We start from the raw sequence: 12,934 nt of genomic DNA, 5'->3' as shown, positions 1-12,934 counted from the left end.
ATATGCAGCAAAACACACATTGCAAATTTAGATTTTACATATACTTCAAGAAAAAACAGGGTACAGCGGTCATATGTGCTTTATTTCCACACATTTAAAAACCTTCCAAATGTCTGCCTTGGATTCAAGTGCACAGACTTCTTCTTCTTCTTCACCAGCCCCCACCCGCCGAACCATCTCGCTCTGTTATTTCTGATTAGCTGTAAACGAGCAAATATTTTCCCAGTGTTCGCCAGGTTAGATCCCCATTTAATTAAACTGGCTCATTATGTCGCTCTCTGATTAGTGGAGGGGAATCAATTATTCAATTCACAAACATGGGCCGCAGGAGCTGGAGGTGCACAAAGAGCTGCTCATTTAATTCCAAGGACACTAATTAGCTACAAAGCAAAGCTGCAACTTTCTGTCTCTCTCTCTCTCTCTCTCTTCCCCCTCCACCCCTTCGCCCTCCTTCCTCAATTACGCTGAACGTAGGACACTGGGTGTGAGAAGCTGAAGCAGACAAGAAGAGGAGTGCATGATGGGAAACGCAGGTGGGGCGGGTCAAAGCGCTCCTTATTTGGCAGGAGTCCCGTCTTGTTAGCGGGGTCGAGATGTTGCGTACGGCGGTGCTATATTTGCTGATATGTAGATCGGAGGGAGAGCTAAGCATCCAGGAAACGACCCGAGGGATTTTCCAGCAGCTTCAAAACTCAAAGGCCTGCCACTTTTGTTCTCCACAATCAAACGGCGGGCAATTATCCGAATTATTGACAGCAGATTTCTCATTTCAACTGCAAATTAAGGCTATCAATAAAGCTTTCTGATGCAAAAGTGACTAATTAACCGACGGAGTGGAGCTCTGAAGCCGTGTTGTAAAAGGGGAAGGGAAAAAAAAAAACTCCAGTCTGTAGCACGTAGTGGAAACACAGGGGAACTAATTAGTTTAATTATCAAAACAGCTAATTAAAATTACACAGTTGCCTAATTAGTTCTGTGCTTCTTGCTGTCTCTCTCTCCCCGTCTCTCTTATTTCCTCTTTGCCCTCTCACTCTTTAATTGACAGGTTGAAGTTAAATATAAAACAGGAGGGAGAGAAAGGGAAAACGGAGAAGAGAAAACACATACTGTATGGTGGGGTACGGAGAGTTTAACGCAGTCTCCACTGTTGCCGCCTGAGCTATTGGCAGCTATTTAGAGCAGGACAATAAATGACTTTCTTCCAAGCGATTTCGAATATTCTCCAAGTATGAGAACAAATCAAGAACTTGTACTATTTTTTTATAACCGTGACTAAAAATGGCATGGCATGCTGTAGAATACAGATTTTAGCTCAATGTGGAGAGTGTTGTGGACATTATGCAAATCTACTCTTACACATTGAGTGAATTCACTTTTATTGGGAATAAGGTTGTGTTCACACTTAGCAAATTTAGTTCATTTAAAAGGATCGTGCAATTGTGCTTTGTGGACTTTGGTGTGCACCAAGCAAGCGTACTAAGACCTTTAAAATTGTCACTCTCTGTTCACTTCCAAACTAACTATGGTGTGATTGCAATGAAATGTGAACATATCACGGATCAAAGGATTCTTTGCCTTCTCACTCTTTAATTGACAGGTTGAAATTAAATATAAAACAGGAGGGAGAGCGTGGCAAAACCGAGAAGAGAAAACACATACTGTAAAGGCTCTTTGATGAGAACAAATGAAGAATTTGTACTCATTTCATAACCGTGACTAAAAATGGCATAGCATGCTGTTAAACACTTTAAAATTTGAGCTCAACATGGAAGGTTTTGTAGACAAAATGCGAATTTACTCCTGAACATTGAGTGAATTCACTTTTATTGGGTATTAGGTTGTGTTTACACTTAGCAGGTTTGGTTCATTTCAAGAGTTCACACTTAGCTGATGATTGAATATAAAGCATGGTTGGCATGCTGTCCCAGGAGAGAGCCCTGAGATCATAAGAACCTCGAGCCTGGGGCTCCCTCCCATTTGCAGGGCGAGAGGCGAGTTTGAGCTCAGGTAGATCTCGATGAACTCCCCTGCTGTAATAGCTTATAAACAGATAGTGATTGCTCTGAGATACCTACTTACTAGGTGCATGTCTATGGTGCCATTTTTATTAGTCAATAACTTAAGTTGCATGAAACCCACGTGTATACGTGTAAACTTCGCACAGAAACGTTGGCTCGCTTGGACCAGAACCAGTGACGTTCTTGCGGTTCCTGCAGTGAGGCAACAGTGCTAACCACTGGGCAACCATGCCACCCATCTAGGAAAGGAGAAGGACTAGGAGTGGAAGGGGGGATTCTTCAAAATGAAGATGGCTGTTATATGGAACTCAGGGTGTTTATAGTGGATTAGGAATCGTCTGATTGGTGAATCATAAATTGGATAATGGTGGATCAGCAGCAAACAGTCATAAGCACGTGATCCTCTCAAAATTAGTTTATAAATAAACTTCACTTAAAACGATTTTTTTGATGAGGCAATTGTGCCATTCAGACTATGTTATGCACCAAGCAAGCGTATTAAGACCTTTGAAATTGTGATTCTCGGTTTACTTACAAACACACTATTGTGTGATTGGAATGAAATATGGACACAACATGGACCAAAGGACTCTTTGCCCTCTCACTCTTTAATTGACAGGTTGAAATTAATTATAAAGCAGGAGGGAGAGAGAGGGAAAACGGAGAAGAGAAAAAACAAACTGTGTGGTGGGTTACAGAGAGTTTAACGCAATCTCCACTGTTGCTGTCTGCGCAATTGGCAGCTATTTAGAGCAGGACAATAAATGACTTTCATCCAGGCAATTCCAAATATCCTCCTTCTGAAGGCTCTTTGATGAGAACAAATGAAAATGTTGTACTCTTTTTATAACCGTGACTAAAAACGGCATAGCATGCTGTTAAATACAGATTTGAGCTCAACATGGAAAGTTTAGTGGACATTATGCTAATCTACTTCTAAACATTGAGTGAATTCACTTTATTTCGGTATAAGGCTATGTTCACACTTAGCAGATTTGATTTTTATTTTTTATTTTACAGGATGCAATTGTGCCATTTGAACTTTGGTGTGCACCAAGCAAGCTGACTAAGACCATTGATATTGTGATTCTAAGTTCACTTCCAAACAAACTGTGTTGTGTTCATAATGAAATATGGACACAACACAGACCAAAGACATCTAAATGAACCAAAAACAGATCATGAAATCACAAGATGCAACTATATGAAGACCAGAATACTTTAGCATACCTGCTTTTTCATTATTTCATTATTTCATTACAGATTTGTTTGCAACAGATCTTTGTTTTTGTGCAATGGATGCATTAATGACACTCATTTTATATGCTTTTTTATGTGAAGACATTTTATATGTTCTTCAAATGATTAATCAAATGTACACATATACATCAAACACATTCAGCCCATCCTACAGCTCTGTTTGTTATGTTCTATAAGTTATTTTGCTAAATATATTTCAACCTGATTAATTAAGACATAATGTATCATTTTCTCTCTTTTTTCTGGAACAAACACACTAACAGTGAAAGCACTAGTGTGAAAAGTAAATTAAATATCTTATTCTTTCAGGAAAATGGAGCAGTGATGTGTCATCCTGCACTGCACAGATTTTGGTCCAATCAAATACTCTCTTGAAGAAAGCCCTGCCCCTTGGAGCCACATTCAGCTGACCGGTAAATAAATCATTGCAGTAATACTGTAGCTAATAATAAACATTGATGATCTGTTCAGTGTCTCAAAAATTCCAATTCCAACAAAATAAAGTAAATATAAAATAGTTTGACCTCAACAAATCAACATGAAATTTGAATAGATTTGTTTGGTTCAAAGATGTTGGTTCGTTAAAAAATCCCTAATTCAGTCAATATTTAGATATGTCCTTTAAAAAGAGGCTACATGTAAAATTCAAAGACCTTTAAACTGTTTTAATAAGTCTATTGTATGACATATATAAAATGGAACATCTATTTTTGACACTAATTTTATAAGTACTAAATAATCAAACAACAATGTTTTTTCAGATAACAAAGAGAAAGAAAATATTTTTAAAAAGGAGAATGAAACCAAAGCTGGCTATTTCCTCCATGTTTGTGTTTGTATTGGTGTATGGTGATGTAAGTAATGCATGATTGACTTAGCAGTTTACTTCAAATAAACCATAATAATGTTCCTATAATGCAACATCATACATGCACCGTAACAAAAATGATCTAGTGCGATTTGAAAGCACAGTAAGAAACATTTGTATATGAAAACATGTGTTGGCTATCAGATTTAAAAAGCACCATCAGAGGGCCTTCTTTCAATGAATGGAGTGTCTCTGTGTATCAAATTGGCCTCTGAACATGCAAATGGGCCGGAGGGCCGTCCTACCACCTGGTTCCTTTTGGCCATGCTGGTATTTTTAGCAACGCTAATCAGCCAGCTTATTATTTCTCGAGTTCACAGAAACTTTGAACTCCAGACTCCCTCGGCCTAAAAGATTCATGAAGGCCGGGGCATCGGGGGACCTGCTTAAGTTTGCAGTGGGGTCAGAGATCGGCGTTATCCCTTCGGCAAGCGCAGAAAAACAAATTGCATATGTTAAGGGCACGCCTGGTACATAGTGTATTGTTCAACGCACTCTTTTCTTTTCCCAGTGTCCGTCCTATACCTTAAGCTAGATTTTAGGCTATTGCAGAGCCAACAGAAGAGTTGAGTAAATATGGCCCCCCAAAATGTCTGAATGGACTGTTTGGTTGACCTTAACCATAAAAACACTCTTGAGTCAACTGGTATTTGTAGACATTTTGAGTTTTGTACCACCTCTAAAAGACACCTGGTTAACATTTGGTTCCAATATTAGCATTTTACCCCAAGTCATACATAATAAATCCAGTAAACTTGCATGAAAGAAATGCTGTAGTAATACTATAGTGCTTTGAACCACATTATAATAAAGCACCTGAATTAATTTGTTGTTTTATTCTATAGATAATATGGTAACACAACGACTAGTCATTTAAATAAATGACCCAATACTGTAGTTTTTTACAACTAAAGGGAATATTTTACCACAATACACCACAGTTTACTGTAGCTAAAGTATACTACAGTATGTATTACTGTGTATCAGTTCATTATAGTTAATACTACAGTGTGCTGTTGCATTCATTAACAAAGAAAGGTGAATTCTTTACAAAAACACTACAGTATTTACTATGAATTACTACAGTACTTTATGTTTATGTATGAATTTATCTTCAAAAATTATAAGTGGCTTTTGTTTTGCTTTTGTCATTTTTAGAGTTTTTTTAATATAGATTATAAAGCTACTTTTATATTTAAAACCCAATGAGTTAAGGTATCTCAAACTATTTGAGGGAGCCGATTGCAACAAAATCCCTTAAGTTCAAAAACTAATCCTTGTGAGTACTGTGAACTTAATCCATTTGAGTTAATGAAGCAATTTGAGCACAGTGAAACCCAATAAGTGAAGAGAACTCACTGTAAAGCCCAATTAGTTAAGGCAATTCAAACCGTTTGAGTTAAAAAAAAAACTAATATGAGTACTGTGAACTTAATCCATTTAAAGTTGAAGTAATGAGGTATTTTACTAGCTCATTACCTTCAACACTGAGTTCAAAACTCTTTTCAAATGAGTAGAATTAACTTCCAGTAATGTTTAAGTTAACTGCACTCATTTCATTTGATAAAGTTGACTGTTGGGTTTTACAATGTAATTTAGTGTATATATGCAGTTTTTGTTATTATTATTTAACCCATTGCAGAATTTTTTTATAAGTTGTTAATTAAAACTTATTAAATCATAAAAATGTTTGAGTATTTGAGTATTTAAAGCTACAACCCATGGTTTTCAGTAAATAAATGTAATTTATAATTTGTTTCTTATATATTCTTAGCAGGTTTTGGGAATTATATACACTTATCAGTTACTTTATTGAGTGCAACTCTTCAAATGCAAATATCTAATCATCCAATCACATTGAAGCAACTCGATGCATTAAGGGAAGGAAGATCTTAAAGATCTGCTGAAGATCTAACCGAGCATCTCGACATGGTTGGTGCTGCTAGTTTGGGTGCAGAGTGGATCTCCTGGAATTTTGATCATTTTTTGAAGACATTATAAACTTTCACTTGAAGAGAGCTGGCTTAAGATTCAATCAAGTATTTTCTGTCAAGCTCTATAGATTATACAATACCATCAGGGTTTGAAATGCCATGCAAGTGATTAAATAATGTCATATTTTTAATTTCAAAGTGAACTATTCCTAAGCGTTCTTTAATTTGTCCTTTGTTGTCACTTAATGAAAGTTTAAAGGGAATTGTTTAGTGCACTTGTAAACCAAGGGACTTTATTAGACTGTGAGTGAATATGAAAGGTCTTCCAAGTGAAGGCCTCTGTGTATAAAATGCAATCTCGCTTGGGTCTACCGGCGGGGGGATGCATGTAGATTGCAGGGTGAATTGCCTGCAAAGCTGCTGTCCGATTTGAATTGTCAATGCGTCGCCGTTTCATTTGACTCATACGGAGACCACTTTGGCTCGGATAGTGCAAAGACAGATTCCATCAGGTCCTTATCTGTTACAACCTGCGTTGCTTGCAATTGGATTCAATAGCGTCCAATAATAGTGTTATTTTTTTAAACATTAGGATACCTGTTTTTCTTTTTTTTTGCACTGGTCAGCAGCAGGGTGTGTGAGGATGAGAAAAAGGATATAAAAGGGAACCTTATTCTACCTTGTTTTCCCCACCTCCTGCTGTCCGATAGCATGAATAGTGCATTATTCCGATCGTTTTTCTGACTTTCAGGAGGAAAAAGTAATTTTATCTGGTAAAGGATATATTTTTTCTTTCAGCCGGCCCATCCCAGGAGTGGTGTGCATTGTGCCGGCTGAAGAAATCTCATCACTGTATTGATACATCACAAAAGCCAAGCGCAATCATCGTCTGTGAGAGATCCTCCGAGACCAATTTACACCCCAAAGACTTTGACCATAACATTTAAATCAGCAAAAGCGACTAATTTAGTGTTGGCTATGATAGTTCTGAATACAATTATTGTACCCTCAACGTGGCAGAATTCATTAAAATAGCCATATAACTTGATATCAGTGTTAGTCCAATTTTTATTCCATAATTTCCTCGCTCTGAAATAATTGGACCTAGATCACGTTTTAGGGCCATGGGAGAACTTTGATGGGACTCATTTGCAATGAGGGTGTCTTTTTCAAACAAGACGTTAATTAAGTGAGAGTATTCGCTCTCCAGCGCTCTACCTTATATATTTTTTGACAGCTTTAAGGAATTAAAGAAGCGGTTTAGTCCAAAAATGAAAAAAAAAAAACTAATTATTTATTCACCTTCAGGTTTTTTTGAAGCAACCTGTATCCCTTTTTGTCTGCTGTGGTAGAGAAAAGTGCATATTTTGAAGAATCTTCATAAAGTTTTCTTTATTATATGGCATGTGATAGATTTGCTGGGGGATTTTGAAGCCATGATTTATTGGTAATCTTTTTCTGTTAAGTCAAGATTCAATGATTGAATCGTTTCTCAGCTCAATGAGTCACTGTGTTAAGGCCTGGAATTTATTTTCATAATGTTATGACTAGTTTAATATTGCTATATTGTTTTATACTTGTATCCCTTTGACTGAACGCTCTACCAAATGGTTGGCCATGTTTTGACTTTTAAATAATGACTGTTAAAGTCACTTAAAGAATGAAAGAATGTTTTAAATAATGGTTTACACACAAAACATTGTTGGTTTACAAAAAAAATAAATAAAAAAAATCTAACAAACGCTACTCTTGATTTTGGTTTTATTGTAGAAAAAAACATGTTAAATAATAATCTGAAATATTTTATTGCATATTTCAAAAATTAATATGATTTAGCATTCAAAAATGTTTTATTTTGAATATTTCTTAAATAAGTTGGTCTTGCACTTCATATTTTCAGATTTTTCATAGTATATGTATTATTTCTAGTGCTTTTACCATAAACCGACACAACAACTATTTGGTAGAGGCTGCTATTTTAGAAATTATGGGATTTGTTGAAACAAAATGCATTGAGTGTGTTAACCAGCGACATTAGGATTTAAGATATGCAATCCTTTTTTTTTTCTTGGTGGGGTTTTCTGATTTTCTTTTATTTATTTTTTTGTATTTTTTATTTATTTATTTTTTTATCTGCATTCATTTCTTACTGTCATAGCAGTATGATTTTGAGGACACTTTTTTCAGAATATGACTGTTTTCAAACCATTGATAGTTTCTATTGACTTATACATTCTCAGAGTATTTTAAGTCATTATGCTTACACACAGTTAGGATCATTTAAGATTTAGCAAATTATTTTATATTGTTAGAGGTTTTCTTGAATTTTTGACACTTTTATTTACAATTGTCATGAAATTTGAAAACCTTATTAACAAAAACGTGTACTTAACTTTCATTTAATTGTGATATTTTATTTTATTTACAATAAATGACCCTAAAAGTTATGACTTTAGTTTCAAAAGTCATGACAATACAAGTTTAATAACGTTATCCTTTATTGCCAGTGTTAGATTTTAGTCATGTTAGTTTAAAAATTTTAACCCCTAAAATCTAGATTTATTGTTCAATATATCAGTAATTTAATCTCATATTGCTACAAACACTCTCCAGTTTGTGATGAGAATTGTGTTTTTCAAAGCTTTCTTATTTTAAAATGTTTTTGCTTTATCATACTTTCAAGACGTACTACTTTTAATTAATTTTAATGACTTTATTTTGGATAAGACTCAAAGATTGTTGAGTTCACAATTGGATTTTACATAGTTTTGTCCCACTTTATATTAGGTGGCCTTAACTGATATGTACTTACACTCAAATGAATCATATGTTACAATGTACTTATTGTGTAGGTGCATGATTTTACATTGCACTTATGAATGATTAAATACCTGCGTGTAATTACATCTGTTATGTAATTGCATTTATAATTACACTGTTGACTATTCCTCACACCATAACAAACCTTAAACCTACCCATACTTGTCCCTAGCCCAGGGATGGGCAAACTTGATCCTCGAGGGCCGGTGTCTCTGCAGAGTTTTGTTCCAACACTAGTCAAACACACCTGCTTATAGATATCTAGTGATCTTAAAGACACTGATTAGCATGTTCAGGTGTGTTTGATTAGTGTTGCAGCTAAACTGTGCAGGCCACCGGCCCTCCAGGACCGAGATTGCCCACCCCTGCCCTAACCCTACCCGTATTCCACCACTTCAAGAGAGAGTGTTCTGCAATACATTAAAAACACAGCAAGTACATAGTCAACACAATCTCACGGCAATTCGTAACTTTTTCATTTAGTGGCTAATTCGTACAAATTCGTACGATCTAATTCGTACATTTTAGTACGATATGCGTATCCCCCAATGACGGTTGGGTTTAGGGGTGGGGTTAGGTGCCACGCCTCCTTTTTAAAATCGTACTTTTTCTCACAACTGAACTCGTACGAATTAGCCACTAAACTGTCAAAACGTAAAATACTTACGTTTTCTCGTGAGATCAGGCTGACATAGTAGTTAAGGCCACTTCATATGAAGTGAGACCTACTGCTTTTTTGTGATATAGCCATTTATACCTACTTTAAAAATGTGTTCGTTTGAAAAACCTAAAAGATGTGACCAATATGATCTTTCATCATCTGGAAAAGAGCTGTGTGATGATTATTCAAACACAAAACTGAAAAATTCCTTCAGCTTTTGAAGTCACAGAACTGCATTGCTTTAAAACTGCACAATAAAAATTTGCCATTTTCAAGATTTCTAAAAAAAAAAAGAAAAGATTTCTGCTGGTCCTGGGCTCATACAATGAAATTCCCATGCGTAAATTTAATGTGAAGTTCACCAAACATATCATTATGAGCCGTAGAGGTACTATTCCCAGTTTCTTAGTGTGCTAAGGAAAGATAAAAGCAAGTCTCAATTTGCCTTCATGTTAAAAGTTCAAGTCAAATATTCATCCTTTGCCTGAATCACATTCCGAATTTTTTTCTTTTTTTGGTCCTCTAGAGTCGAGCGTGTTGGTATCAAGTCAAACAATGTGTGCATCTGTTCAAAGAGTCAGAATAAGATGGGTGAAACTCTTTAAGAAAAGCCTTTTTTGATTGCTTCAGATGCAGACGTTCGTCTCTTGGAACAGAACAGAGCTGTCGCAAAACTCCATCTTATTTACATTTTCTTTTTTTCCCACCCCACACACATACGCCGCGCCGTTCCAGCAACGCAAAAAGGAAAAGGGAAGGAGCCCAGAAAAAGAGTGTCTTTCAATGCCAAGGTGCCAGGGCCTTCTTTTTAAGCCGTAAATGTTCTGACGCAGGAGAAGAGAAGGCGATAATGAGAGCTGAGCTCCTTTCCAAGACGTCCGTATTGTTTTAATTGTTCCAGCCGCATAACGGAAGAGCTGAGCTGCAGCGCCAACATTTAAAAAAAGAACAAACCTGGCTTTTTCCAACGTGTTGGAGCAATTATGTACAAACCCTGTAATTATGCATATCTTTTTGAAACATGTAAAGCTGTATGGAAATGAGTCTGGGCTGATTTAACTCCACGCCGCGCGCCCCCCACCAGCAGCGCATTGTTTGATATTTCAGACAGTTTGGGAGAAGTAATGGGGACTTTAAGTCAAGGTTTCTGCGCGTGCAAACGTGGGTGTGAGCGCGCTGAGCTAAAAGGGGAAGCTTTAGGCCGTTTATTGCGGGAAATGGTGGGAAACCACTACAAAAACACACCCTGCACGTAAAACTCTTTCCCCATGCTCCCGCCTCATCGCCACTTTCCCTCCCCCTTCACATGTGACGTCTCACCCTTAATTAAGTCTGCTGGGGTTTGAAAGTGTTGAATCTTCTTTAAAGACCATCTCAGCATATTTAGAGGGCCATGCGAGTGTGCACATGGTAATCAGGCCATCCACTGGCATTTCCAGACAGGCCCCCCCCCCACCACTTGTTTTCCCACTGATTTCTGAAAAGATGCGGGATGTCTGAAGATGAGAAAGCCGATTGTTCCTGACTGTAAGTGAGAATATCTCTGCTCGGCACCTCTGTTTGGTGCAATTACCGCTCGCTAATCCTTTCAGAAAGAAATTCAATTACTTTTATCAAGGTTATTTCATACATGATAGACAGCGCTGATGCAAGGACGCAATGAAAGCAGGCGTTTTGTGTTTCTGGCCAAATAATTGAGCTACGCTTGCTCTTCCAGGAGAATGGTCTTCCCAGAACCGCGACAAAGCGACTTGTAACAGCTCTATGAGCAACCAATAATGGGGACATTATTCCGGTTCAACAGGAGCTAAGCACCTGTTACTGCTCTTCAACGCAGAAGCCACACTGACATTTAAAATTTTCATTTTCTACATTGATAACAGCTTATTGGCGCCGGTAAACCGACGACGACTCTTTAAATGCGCGCAAAGTGGCGAGATTAAAATCGAATAGGTGTTTAGGTTTTCTTCCTCCCCCGTTTTCTCCATTCCCTCCTTTTTCTGCTTGACTTATCTGCATTCGTTCCCCTAGACCCCTCTCTCAGGGAAGAGCGGAGGAATCGGAGTATTTTCCCCCCTCGCCTTCTCCACCAATTACCCCTGGATGGATTTTTTTTGGAGTGAAGCCGGATAATTGTGTAATTATCTGGGTGAAATGGGAAGTCTAATGTGTTGAAGTGGGAGTTTTTTTAAGCCGTGATGTGGAAGGAGGATGGCAGGACCAACCTGCCAGAGAGGTGGACGCTTAACCAAATTGATAAGTGAGAAGATAAGTCCCACTCGGCTGAAGTATACAGTATGACCACCAATTCCACCTTGGAGAAGGCCAGGAGGCCTGGAAATTGAATTTATTTATTTTTCCCCCCCGAGTAGACAAACTCAACCTAGATAAATCATCTGCTTGTGAGTCTATTTGCACAGCTATTATTGTTATGTACATACTAAACGGATGTTGAATCAATGAGTACGTTTACATGGACACCAATAATCCAATTTGAAATACGATTAAGATAGTACTCTGATTATTAGTCTACCATGTAAACAGCGTTTTTTGATTCATTTAAACTGATTAAGGTCATAATCGAACTAAACAGAATTCGAATTAAGACATGTGAAGAATGCCAATTTTAGTCACATTATTGTAGTGCAGTACAGACATGTAAACACCTTAATCAAAGGATTACAGTCGTGAAGGATTTTCACTACCTTTTGCAACAGGATAGTCTGTACACTCTCAGAAATAAAGGTACATGAACAGTCACTGAGGGGTTACCTTTTCAAAAGGTATACATTTATACCTAAAAGGTCCATATTGATACCTCAGGGGTACATATTAGTAGCTCAAAAATACAAAAGTGTTTCTCTTAAATTTTTTTAGTTACTAATTTATAGTTTTGAGGTACCAATATTGACCCTTTAAAGTACAAATGTGTACCTTTTGAAAAGGTAACACCCCAGTGGACCACAGAGGACCACAGACACCTATCAAAACAACACTCTTCCAACAGTTCATACTCGCATCCAATATCTCATTTGTGATGGAGGGCATGCATGAAATGTTCCTGCATGAAAGTGAAAGTGCCAAACTGCAGTTAAAGTTAAAAATGAAACATCCGAAATTACATGAATCTCCAGAGTAAATGTGGATTGTGTGGTGGCGCAATGACATTAATCGAATTATGTGCTATAACAAGTAAAACTAGATCATGAAAGCAAACTCATGTAAACACCTTAATCATATTATTGTCCTGGCCAAAGTCCCTCAATTGGCTCGTGCAATTATGGCCTCCCAATCATCCCTATCCATCGAATTGGCTCTATCACTGTCTCTCCATTCCACCAATAGCTGGTGTGTGGTGAGCGCACTGGCGATG

At 37.3% G+C, this 12,934-nt stretch overlaps 1 long non-coding RNA gene across 1 annotated transcript in view; it reads left to right on the top strand.

Moving 5' to 3' along the window:
• The window catches only part of LOC141381601 (uncharacterized), a 103,923-nt gene extending 94,080 nt beyond the window's left edge, over positions 1-9,843 (top strand). The window contains exons 4-5 of the long non-coding RNA XR_012401992.1: positions 3,588-3,691; positions 6,879-9,843. This is a non-coding gene — a long non-coding RNA (uncharacterized lncRNA). The remainder of the gene's footprint in view (positions 1-3,587; positions 3,692-6,878) is intronic.
• The last annotated feature ends 3,091 nt before the right edge of the window (positions 9,844-12,934 follow it).

Source organism: Danio rerio, chromosome 4 (assembly GCF_049306965.1).
Source record: "Danio rerio strain Tuebingen ecotype United States chromosome 4, GRCz12tu, whole genome shotgun sequence".
NCBI classification, from domain to species: domain Eukaryota; kingdom Metazoa; phylum Chordata; class Actinopteri; order Cypriniformes; family Danionidae; genus Danio; species Danio rerio.
Note: the sequence above shows the minus strand (reverse complement) of the source record. Positions and strands in the feature narration are given on the sequence as shown.